The sequence below is a fragment of the Engystomops pustulosus genome, chromosome 2 (assembly GCF_040894005.1).
Source record: "Engystomops pustulosus chromosome 2, aEngPut4.maternal, whole genome shotgun sequence".
NCBI lineage: Eukaryota > Metazoa > Chordata > Amphibia > Anura > Leptodactylidae > Engystomops > Engystomops pustulosus.
The window spans coordinates 57070570-57083830 of record NC_092412.1 but is presented as its reverse complement, the minus strand read 5'-3'; positions in this window follow the sequence as shown (position 1 = coordinate 57083830).

Below are 13261 nucleotides of genomic sequence, written 5' to 3'. Positions count from 1 at the left end.
CGGTACGGTAACAAGTACAAAATTTATACAGGTTTTACTGTGTTTTAATACATTTAAAAAAATGAAAACCTTGTGTACAAAAAAAATTGTTTCTCCATAACTTTTACATAATTCCATATGCAAAGCTGTGTAAGATTTCATTTTGGCTCCCATTTTCATTGCTCCCATCATGAGGACTGTCTAACCTTTTTATCACTTTTTGTAAAAAATGTTATATGTTAGGAAGTGACGATTGTAACAGATCTGCAGAAACGAGACAACCTGGGACTTTATAAAGACCCAAGGCTGTCATGGCAAGAGATACAAAATACAAAAGCAAAGATGGCGGCGCCCATGCAATCAAAAGGTTAACACACGGCAGTTAGTGGTGGGTGTTTGCTGCAAATGTCACCCTGTGAGTCCTCTTTATACATCCTGAACAGGTACGCACAGTAAGGTACAGGTACTACAGGTACATCAAGGAGCGTTAAGGAGTTAACTGTAGCAATTCAATGTTCTAACAATGATGATATTCTGAAACAGAAGGACAACTAGTTACAATTTTAATTCTCTAAAGTAAAACATTCATTAATTAAAAACATTTTTGAAAATGGGTTTTGCAAAAAAAGAAAAATCTGGCTGCCTTTGCAGAGACAGCACCAAACCTTTACTCAGGTTGAGTGTGGTATTACACCTAAGCTCTATTGAATAATGTCAAGCTACAATATAACAAACAACATCCATGTTTTTCTAATCCTGTTCTAACCCTTTAAAGGACATCTACCACCAGGATGAAGGATTGTAAATTAAGACCACTGACAGACTGGTGTGTGCCCCCTGGGGCAGGATCTGCTATTATTTTAGCTTTCTATTCCCTTGTTTTAACAAAAAAAAGCTCCCAAAATTGTGCAAATGAGCCTGAGGCACTCTGGGGTTAATTAACAGCTATGAAGTCTAGAGCCCCTCAGGCTCATTTGCATAATTGGAAAGCCTTTTTATTCTAGAAACAAGGGCATAAGGAGAAGAGTGGATGCCACAGGGGCACACACCAGTATGTCAGTATATCCTTCATCCTGGTGATAGATGTCCTTTAAGAACTAGAAATGTCAATTTTAAAATGTCACTTTGTTCCAATTGTAAAGTGTGAAAGGGATGTGAAAGGGATGTGAAAGGGGTTGTGAAAGGGGTTGCCTGCCTTGAACGGGTTTTCCCACAAAGTAAGGATAGCGCCTAACTTGCTGATTGGTGGGAGTCTCAGTGAAGAGATCATGAGAACAGGTGGTCCGAGGTACCTCTATTGGACTCCTTGTTACTCCCCGGCCCGCCAAGTGATCTCTAAGAGAGATTAACAGATTACTGCTGTGGGAGTGTGGAGTGGAGTCGGGATGTTAGTAGGCAGTACCACTCTGTCAGGCCGACAGGAAGTAGAAAGAGTAGCCAAGTGTAAGGCTTCCCTAGCATTCGGCTAACACTATGTAAGTATGAAGTTTAAAATGAACAGTAAATGTGAAATAAAAGATATGTGTTGGTAGTTGTTTTACCCCTCCCTTATACACACAACCCTCTCATACCACCTATAGGGCCCCATCCAAAACAAATAAGGAAGGTACTTAATCAGTTGTGGATGGCATGGATAACCATGTGTTTATGGGTTTTGTATAGGGGGTCCTTAGACAGTTATGGTCCATATACATGACACATGGTCAGGTCACCAGACAATGCATAAGTGACAAGAACTTTCCTATAACCAACACATTTACACATAGGGTCCACAATGCCGCCCTAAACTAACTCCATACATTTTCTGTAGACATCTCCGTACAATTGCCCCTATCACTTGATTTATCCCCCTCACTTATGCGGAGTAATGTGCACAACAGCTTCTGGCTGCAGTCTCTATTTACCCCCTGCCTATTTATTTTCCTGTTTACAGAGCTGTGAGAGGGCTTGTTTTCTGCAGAAAATTGTACTTCCTAGTGATGGTATTTAGCATTCAATTCTGTGTACAGGGAAGCTTAAAAAAATTCTAAATGCGATGAAATTGACAAAAAAAGCATTTACAACATTTTCTTGTGGGCTCTGTTTTTAAGGATTTCACCGTGCTCTCCAAATGACAGGTTTTATTGTGTTTTAGTACGATTTTTATCAATTATAACCTTTTGTACAAAAAAAGTCTTGCTACTCCCCCTGGCCAATCAGGGGCATTACTAGTAGTAAGGGGTACTTTGCCAGATTGGATGTTCTCCCTCTTATCTGCCAATACGTCCGGGTCGCACGGCCAAACACCGAACCCCAACTAAAACTACGGGTCCTCTCACCTCTGCTCAGGTCTATTTATCAGGCATGATCACATGGAGTTCATTATTATCTAATGTCTGCTCAGGGGTCTTTATTATTATTGCTTTGTCTTGAGTCTGTGTTATTATGTGTTGTGTTCTGAAGTGGTTGTGCTGTATACTTGGTTCTGCTGGGGTGACGTATACCATTTCCGTGGTGGTATTTTGTGTTGTCCTGTGTTAGTAAGTGTGTCCCGTGGCATGATTAAAAGTGTAACCCCTTGAACTTGAATAGTAAGACAAAATGAACAAAAAAGGGTGTGCACCTTCATCTAAGATCAACACTGAGGTCAATGTTAATAAATTCTATATACTGTATTGTATAGTTGTTTGTGGAAAAATGAATAATATACAATGATGGAGTAATCTTTAACAAAAATCTAAGTTTGATTGTTTTGTTTTTTTCATTATGTCCATTCGCTTACTGTAATGTACATATTATTCATATTATCCTGTATTACCCCCTGGAGACTAATCATCATTTAAGATTCCCCTGACACCGGTTTACTAGCAGTTAATAGAAGTTAATAATAACTGTACTGTACTAGGATTAACAACAGGATTTGGGAAACACCGGCATATACAAACACAGGCACATGACTCATGGGTGTATCATATGAGCGCTTGGCAAGGGCTAGAGGAGATTACTGCCCAGGTCTCTATAAATGGGTTAAAATGCTCCTTGTGAAGATGTCAAATCTTTACAGACAAAACGCCAGGACTGTGCAAAGTCAAAGTGTCTCGGCCAAGAATCACAAGTTTTACGAGTTAAACCTCCTCAGATGGTGCATACCAAATTGGTAACATTTTTGTAACACATTGCTAACTTTTGACTCATCACATCTTGAAAAGCTGCAGAGCCCAGTGTTGGGAATCTGTCGTCTACTTTATTTTCACTTTAACCCATTACATAGTACATTCACAGCAAGAAAGTTTACCTGGGATTACTGAGTGGTATACATTAGTCTCAAGTGCTACATGACTACAGTACAAATTGGACCAGTTATATTGTAGAAGATTGAAATTAGGATGATCTAAGGTTAAAAGATGTTTTTGCCTTTTGCAAAATAAATAATAATCTAACTCCTCATTATAATATATAAAATATAATCAGAAGTAACTGCAGTGATTCATAAAGTGTCAAAACCCATCAGACTAAAGGTTTGTGGTTTTCTTTGATCGTAGACTACCTACATGACCAGTCAGACCAGAGACCTCCATGTGTGGACAGCAGAGTCCGTGTCGCACATTTTTTGTGCCAGTTTTCTGTCTGACTTTACACTGAAAAGAGCATGTAAACTGCTTGTACATGTATTTATAAAGTGTCTGTGTCAGTTTAGTGTTGCGGCCGCACTATGTCCAGCAAGACAGAAAAATGTGCACCTAAAGGGGGGTGTCATTGCTTTCTGCAGCATGAACAAAGTGCACCAAAAAACATGGTGCCCACTTCCAGAGCAGTGCAGGGGGCGCCAGATTCATGAAGACCGTGCACCAGTTTTGATGACTCTAGCATCCCCTGCAAACTCAACAGGCAAACTGCACATAGTACAGACTGCACTAGTTTTGATAAATATGGCCCAATGTTTCTTACTGATACAGAGTTGATCAGGTAAGAGTTCTCTTTCCAGAGACGTTGCCAATACAGGCCACCTTGTAAGCATGTGGAGACTTACAGCCATTGATGCTCCACTGGGGATTGTGGAAAATATGCAAATATGTTTTCCAGGATGGAATAAGAAAAACATTGGCTCTTAGCTGCCTTCTTAGGTAGCCCCCTTAACATCAAGCATGACTTTGAGGAAGCCTAACGACATAATGTGGGATAAAAGCCAAACAAGTATATCTATTCCAGATTAAACAGATTTCCAGTTGTAGACAGCACTGTTTTGATGTGTTTGAATCTCTTCAGTACAGCATAGGAAAGTGGTTTTACTTTTAACTAGGTGGGGGAAGTAAGAGACTTATAGATAGTTTTAGTAGAAAGGCCGCATATGTGTCAAGGCGCCATAAGGATAGAATGAAATACTCTTTAATGGATTAATGCTCATGGACATTATTATAACAGACCTTGGGAATGATTGCTTAAAAAGTAGAGCATGTCCTAGTCATAACTGTTTTCATGGAACACTCAAAGACTATAGTATAAGAGGATGATTGAAAAACGGAAGATGTCAGTTTTTCACTTCTAAGAAACTTTACAGTTCACAATAGAACTATAGATAGCAGACTTTTTCTTTCTGTTGGAGGAAACATATTTTGTATACTAGATCTAGATGAGGAACATCAGTACCTTTATATTGGCTTCTTCCTGTTACCTATTGTAAAGTTGCCATCTATTTTAAAGAGTTTGTTAGGTGTTATTTTATTTTGTAAAAAAGTTATCAAAAATAAATAAATACTTAGCCAATCATTGGCTGCAACAGGGACCGTCCTCAGCCAGTGATTGGCTGAATGGTATGTCTTGTGTGTCAAGAGAGACCAGGATATAGAAAGCAGAGGGTCACATAGAAAGTGAAGTGAGTAGAGGCAAAATTTATATGTAGTCAAAACAGGTTTATTTTGTAAGTGTAACCATTAGCAAAATTTGTTTGTCCTTGTGACAATTGGATTTTCAAAATTTTGGGTTAACATGAGAACATGGATTAACAATGAATCTTTTGGGCACAGAGGTCCATTTGTATGTTTGCAACTTACTGCTTATAATGTTGTTTTTTCTACTTCCTTCTGGTCCTTTTCTGCATATAAGATATAGATTGGCCCCTAGTGTGATAGAAAAATGGCACCGTCTTTTGCGTCAACATTGCGAATCCCTCATCCACAGTTGATATTTCCAACTCCCCTATGGGATTTCCATTCATATGGGATTTCCATTCATATGGGATTTCTACTCCCATATGAATGGAAGGATTGCACGTTCACCTAGAGTAGCAACCCTCAGAATATGCCTATTATGTGATCCACGGTGTTTTACCTGAGGCCCAACACCACAAGGTGAGCACCTTATTTTACGAATTCCTCATTATACATTGAATAGACATTCTATACTAGGGTATGCACTTTGTTTCTTTTATACTTTTTAACTGGTCCCTAAATGCAAAGTTTTATCCCAACAGATAATCCGTTTAATAAGGTACAAGGAATTTTCAATATTATTTTGAATGGAGCTCCATTGTCAGCAACAAGATATTGATGGTAAAAATGTATCTAATGTACAGTACAATGGTACATTGCTAAATTTAAGAGAAATATGAATACCAGTATATTTCAATTTTTTTTCACCATGTGTTTTGGTAATTTATGACATAAATATAACTTAGGGAAAGTAATAATATGTGAGCAGATTTTCCATTCATGATAGCACATAAAGGCTTAAGGTATGCTGGATCCGGTAAATGCATTCCAGTATTTATGATCAGAAGGCAAAGTGTCTACAGCTTCTTGAAGTGTCTTGCAGGCTACTCCTGAGGGTCACTGGTGGTAACGCTCTTTGCCCAAGGCTCTCTTTACATAATTATAGGACATTTTGTTCACAGCCATGGGGTGTTTTAAAAATGACAAAAATATGACAACATACCATATCCTTGGTTGTTTCAGATAAATCCAGCTAACATAAAGTGTCTACAGTCATCATCCTCAGACACAGATCTCAGGTGTTTATCCTGAGTCTTTCACCTCCAAGACTTCTGCCTTCTGTATCTACATAAACAATGTAACATAAGTCAATTATTTATTCATAGTTAGGGGCTCATAAGTAACAGCTTGCATTCATTGTTGCTTAATATAGAACTGTAAATCACGACAATGTATGACAACGAAGCTTAAGAGACATAGTTGTAGACACCGCAGTAGTTCCAATGGCTTCCTCCTAAAGGGTCCCTCTGCCACACAAGAGCATTATAAAGGCACAATATAATTGCAGTTCTTTGCCAATTTACATCGGAAGCCGAGAGCTTCTAATCTTGGCCAGTTACTTTTGTAATTGAAATAGTTTTTTCCACATATCAATAGATAGGCCCATACTGACATACTGGGCTCACTTTGCCATGATCGGGAGCCATTAAAGCCAATGGTGGCTGTGTGTGCGGTCACAAATCATGTGACCAGATCGTGACCCCCATACTGGCTGTCTGAATGAGGCCTTCTGCTGATGATACCCAGCTATGTAAGTCTGTACGTAATATCACTCCAGCCTTACTATGGTACACCAGTAACCGTCTTTCTGTTTTCTCTAGCATCATGGCCTCTCTCTTCTTGAAATGTAATATTTGCAAAGTGGTAAGTCTTTTCAGCCACTTCTAAATGACCTAATCCTGATCTCTCAATTTCCATCTGTGATGTCACCATAACCCGGAGGCTACAGGCACACTGTCTTGGGGATGTTTTGAACTCCTACCTTTTCTTTGCACCATATATTCAATCTGTACTTGCTTTTGACAGATGCACCTTAAAAACCTTTGTAGAATCTTACAATTGACACCTCTAAAACAGTGGTCCCCAATAGCCAGGCCGCGGCCCAAGACCGAGCAATGGAACTCCCAGTCTAGGGCCGCAGCCAATAGATCTTTAAAAAAACGCCTTATACTAACCTCCAACGCTCCTCTTGCCCCCGCGGCTCCATGTTCTTCTTTGCCCGCGGCTTCCCATGTGGGGCACTTCTACGTGTGCTGCCTGTGTGTGCACACTCTGACAATTACATCATAGTGTGCGGGCATGGGCTGTGCACATAGAAGAGCTTCTTGCTCTCTGCTGTGAAGCACCTGGAGCCACGGGGAGAAGAGGTACATCAGAGGTAAATTTCCATTTTTTAATTTTTAAATGGGCTGAGCAGGAGACATTACTATGGGGGCTGCGCAGGGGACATTACTGTCGGGGGGACTGTGCAGGGGGCATTACTATGGGGGCTACTTAGGGGACATTACTATGGGGACTGTGCAGGGGACATTATTATGGGGGCTGGGCCAGGGAGCATTACTATGTGGGCTGCACAGGGGACATTACTATGGGGGCTGTACAGGGGACATTACTATGGGGGCTACGCAAGGGACATTACTATGGGGGCTGTGCAGGGGACATTACTATGGGTGCTGGGGCAGGGAGCATTACTATGTGGGCTGCACAGGGGACATTACTATGAGGGCTGGGCAGGGAACATTACTATGGGGCTGCGCAGGGAACATTACTATGGGGGGCTGTGCAGTGGGCATTACTATGGGGGCTATGCAGCCGACATTATTATGAGTGCTGTGCAGGGGACATTACTATTGGGGGCTGTGCAGGGGACATTACTCTGGGGGCTGTGCAGGGGTCATTACTATTGTGGGCTATGCAGGGGAAATTATTATGGGGGCTGTGCAGGGGTCATTACTATTGGGGGCTATGCAGGGGTCATTACTATTGGGGGCTGTGCAGGGGACATTACTACGGGGGCTGTGCAAGTGTCATAACTATTGGGGGCTGTGCAGGGGTCATAACTATTGGGGGATGCGCAGGGAACATTCTTATGGGGGCTAGACAGGGGACATTACTGTGCTGACTGGGAAGGGGATATTACTATTGGGGGCTGAGCAGTGGTCATTACTATTGGGGGCTGTGCATGGGACATTACTATGGGGGCTGTGCAGTGGTCATTACTATTGTGGGCTGTGCAGGGGACATTATTATGGGGGTTGTGCAGGGGTCATAACTATTGGGGATTGTGCAGGGGTCATAACTATTGGGGGCTGCGCAGAGGACATTACTATGGGGGCAAGGCAGGGGACATTACTGTGGGGGCTGGGCAGGGGACATTACTATGGGGGATACAGAAAAGGGGACATTTTAGGTCGCAAATCATTCACAAAGCTCTGCATAATGCTGCACCTCCCTCTCCCCTCATTGCCCAACATGTGCTCTTCAATACCCAATACACCAGTGATATTAACTTCCAAAGCATCAAAGGTGCTCTTAAAACCCATTTAGGGTTAGGCCTATGATACTCCCTAACGGCATGCAATTTTAACTCTCCATTTATTAACCAATTCATCCTCCTCCAATTCAACCTCCAGACACCAAGCTCCAGACTTCGCTGCAGTCTCTAAACCTTGGACTCTGTATATAAGATGGCGGCTGATGATAGATTCAAGAAGCATCATTCTTATTCATTACGTTATTTTATTCCATTCCCTTATAAAGAATGGCTGAACCATTATACAAGCTCTTGTCTCCCCCCTTTATTCTCATAGCCTGTAAGCTCTTGCAAGCAATTTCCCACAATCTGTAAAGCGCTACAGAATATGATGGCGCTATATAAATAAAGATTATTATTATTATTTCTGTAACAAATTGCATTTGGAAGAAAAGATGGGACCCTTTTTGTTCATTAATAGGTTGTTACTAGTTTTCTTTTCAATGTACCTTATCTGGACATAGACCTGTAATGTTTTCATTATCAAATTTTTATAAATTTATTTCTACCCAATTACCATGGACTAGCATGAAGTCACCATGAAGACAATTTGATAAAAATGTTACTACTTTGTTGGCATATTTGTTTATTTGCACCAACAGTAAATTTGTGACTTTTCCACTTGCCTACCAAAGTTAGCCACACAAGATTTTTTAATTTTGCGCCTGATACATCTTTAGAATCCAGATGTGAACATATTAAAAAAAAAGTCTCCAGTCACATAGGATAAACTTTACATGGGGTTGCAGAAGAGTTGGCGACTCAGCTGCCTTATATATCAACCTCTAAGATAAATCAAACACGTCCAAAACTTAGAAACACCAAAAAAAGACACAGAAACGTCCTGACTAAATATAGTTTATATTAGTTTGTTTTACATTATCTGGCTCCCTGCCAGCAGCACGATCCCAGGGGAGTGGAGCTGCAGCCTGTGTGTGCCTGTGTCTCCTCATACATTCTTTCTCTCCTCCACACTATCCCCCTCCCTGAATGAGTGTCGAGGAAAGATGATGGAAACAGGCACACACAGGCCGCAGCTGCCCCGCAGCTTCACTTTAAAGGACACCTGTCATCAGGTCTTTGTCACTTGTCCTGTCACTACTACCTGTTGGAGCAGCTCACAAGGATCCATCACAGCCTTTATCTAGTCAATTCATACATTAATCATTATAAAATCATTGGGGGCGTGGCCAGCACCAGGAAGCATATCATTATACAGCCTCACACCATTATACAGGCTGTCAGTCATGCACTTGGGGTGTGGCTGTGCCGCCCACTCATGAATAAGCTGGACAGCTTGAATATGCTAATGACTCATTGGACATTTCACAGGTCATTTGCATACAGCTTTAGGACCTCATTGCTTAAGTTTGCAGGCATGTAGAGGGACAATGAAGGGATAGAGGCAATGCTCTCTAATGGCAGTTTATGAAAATATATTTAGTTTAGGGGGTTATTTTGCATGACGGGTTCTCTTTAAGACCTGCTCACATTTAATCTCTGAGACCATAAGGAATGGTGATCCTTTAAGACCTGTTCACATGGTAGGTACTGCATATCATCCTGCAATGCTGTGGTGTGATGTGGAGTCCTGTGGTTCAGAGCCATGTGGACTTTGCCTGTCAGCTTGGTACTGGTGGGCTGCTGGGTCTTGGTCCCTGCTGGTGTTATGTTGTGGCTGCATTGGGCACTGAAACCATTAGCTTAGGGCCCTGCTAAAGGTTAGAGGGCTAGAGGAAATACTCCATTCCCTCTTTTCATGGAACAACACTGAAGATATGACATTTTGATATAATGTAACATAGTCAGTGTACAACTTGGTGTGCCCTCCAAATAAATCAACATCATTAATGTCTAAACCACTGGCAACAAAAGTAACTATAAGTGAAAATGGCCAAATTGTACTCAGTATTTTATGTGGCCATTATTTTCCAGATGTAATTGCACTGGGTTTTATGCCTCAAGCATGTGTGATGAAGGAGAGGTGTAGTGCTTCTGCTTTATTGTAGAAATGCACATACATTGGGGTCCTGGCACATTTGAAAACCTTTAAAATCTGCCATCATAGAGCTGCAATCATCTATCTACCATTATATCTACCATTATCTCACATGACTGCATCTCTTGATGTGACTGGAGTATCAATCTGCCGTTATATCATCTCTGATACTCCAGTCACATCCAAAATAGGAGTCTTTTTGCCATTAGATCATTTCTGATACTCTGGTCACATCCAGAGATGCAGTCACCTATGTACATTTAGATCATCTCAGATAACTGCATCTCTGGATGTGACCGGAGTATCAATCTTCTGCTATATTATCTCTGATACTGCTGTCCCATTCTGTCACATCATACTTCTTGAATTCTTGCTATTAGCAGCTAAAAGCGAATTCCAGCACTACAGTGAGGACTAACACATGGGCAGAGCTTTGGGAGAAGGGGAGCATTCAGTACCTATAAGTGATAGACAGAGAGATGGCACCACTCTGCAGGAGGATGTGTACAATAATACCTCTCCCATCCGCCCGGGGACCAGCTGGGGAGGAGGGGCACTGGCGGATGGACACATGGTGGAATACACATCATGGCCCGCTTCTAAAGACCCCAATCGCTACAGCTCCAACACCAGAAGAAACAACCTGGCTACTGGACTGGGAGAAGGTAGTATGATCACATACAGGAGCAGAGCATAAGGGGGGCAAGAATATAGGTACTGTACCGCTTTCATTATATATATATTATGTATTATATTATAAATATATATATACCGCTATCATATATATACCTCTATCATTTTGTATATACCGCTATCATCTAATACATAAATCTGAGTGTGTTGTTTATCAAAGGGCCTTTGAATAAGGAGCCGTATATAATGTGCCTCACATCTGTGTTGCATATGTTGCGGTGTTGCATGTATCATGTGAAAAGCTTCTTTTACTTTACTTATCGATTTTTCATATTAACATTTCTGCCTTTTGTTTTTGATTGTTTTTGTGCAAAATATTTTTTATTCACCCATTCTATTCTTAGAGCAGTCATTTACTATCCCTAGTAATGCCGGATACTACAGCTAGTATTATAGATTATTCTATAATTGCTGTGAATTACATGTATATTCATTGCTAATGTTAGATGAGGTATGTACAAGATCTTTACTGGCAGTCAGTTTTTGCATACTATTCCCTTACATACCACCGCCTGCTGCTGTTTACTTCATGTATTGTGTGACAATTATCTCTTGCTATTAGCTGTCAGTGGAAAATTCCATAACCTATTCTGGTAAAACCATGATCAAATTTTGACCTTCATATGTGTTGTATATGTGTTTATACATTTCAGATTTTCATTTCCTTCAACTGCCTTTCTATACTTTATTGACCTTCCAGCACATACAGACATAGAAGAGAACGTATGGAAAGTATAAAATACAGTTATGGTAATCTGACACAGAGTACTATGGCCAGTTTAAGCCATTTGTTTCAGTCCATTAAAGAGGTTGAAGAAAGACATGGATGCGTGTAAAAAATAAAAGTCCTACTTGGCCTTTCACCAAACAACACCAAATGTGTTTCCCCTAGTTGCTGAGCTATATTTGGATCCCAAATCATTATATTAAAAATAAGTGATTCTGATTCAACAGACACGTACTGTTCTGGTAAAGCCTGAAGGAAAAAGTGCTAGACAATCATAATGAACCTAATTTTACAGTAATTACAATCAATAACATGACCGCTTTGTTAGTGTTATGCTGTGCATTGGGAAACTCAATTAGCTTTCTTTATCCTTGTGGTTTATACATTTCAAAGCATGAAACCAAATAGTTTGAAGTTACACAAATAAATCTCGGTCTGTCCCCTCTTCTACAATCTCCTGATAAAGCCCCTTCTGTGTCTCTTTGTGTCTTTTGAATGCACCAAATGTATTTTAGGAGGTGGAGATGATTTCATGGAGGTGGTTGTAACATAGAAGACATCAGTCACACGCTGCATATGACCCATATGACCTTTATGTTTGCTCTGACTTATAAAAAGTATTAGATCCACCCTGGCAGTAGGGGTAGGGGGTTGGTCCATTCTTATAACTGTTCATGGCATCGATGGTCTGACATCTGGACACTAAGAACTTTTACCAAATGACAACAGAAACCATACTCCTTCAATATTTATATTGGAAAGGCGTTTGCACTGGCTAAATGGCTTCCACCCCCCACCCCCAATGTGTGTATCTGTAAATTTTTGGGGTCAATTTGAATCTCAGCTTTGTATCAGTACAATCTCTCTCAGTATAAAGATCTCGTCCCTGCACATAATAGCAGGCAGGGTACCTCTGGCTAGTACATTACTGACCTACTGCCAAACCAGTTGTGCTGGAGGACGTTACAGGCAGCAGAACGTTCTCCATGGCATCTCCAGACTCATCGGTGAAAAGCACAGGGCACCAATGTCAAATCTTGGTGTTCTCTGGAAAATTACAATAGCCAGGCACAGTGTTGGGCTGTAAACACAATATTGGATGGTGAGCTTTCCAGAATACTAGTTTTCTCTCCGTCTACATGATGATATGATGTCTGGCGGAGAGAAAGCTCAGCTTACGCTTGAAAGCTCACCATCACATATACTCAGTTAGCCTCAAAACTGTATTCTCTGATTTTGTATGCTTTACGTATTATTGGAATATGTGATATGAATAAAGTATATTTACTGGAACACACATCATTAATTCAGACTGTGCAGTATTTAATGCATGATTATTTGTGGTTTTCCTCTACACTAATACCGAAGTGCTGACCAATTGCTACCAGTTGCTGTAAAATATGTAAGCATTTGGACTTCAGCGCCATCCTCTGTCCGTAAAGTATAGTTGAAGATAAGCAAGTGCATTTTGTTTCATTCTTTCCTGGTAGTCTGAATCCTGATTTACTCCTTTCCTAGCAGCCTTAATTGATTTCCAGCACACACATTGGTCTCCTGTGGAGTTTGTTCTGGTTTGCAAATAA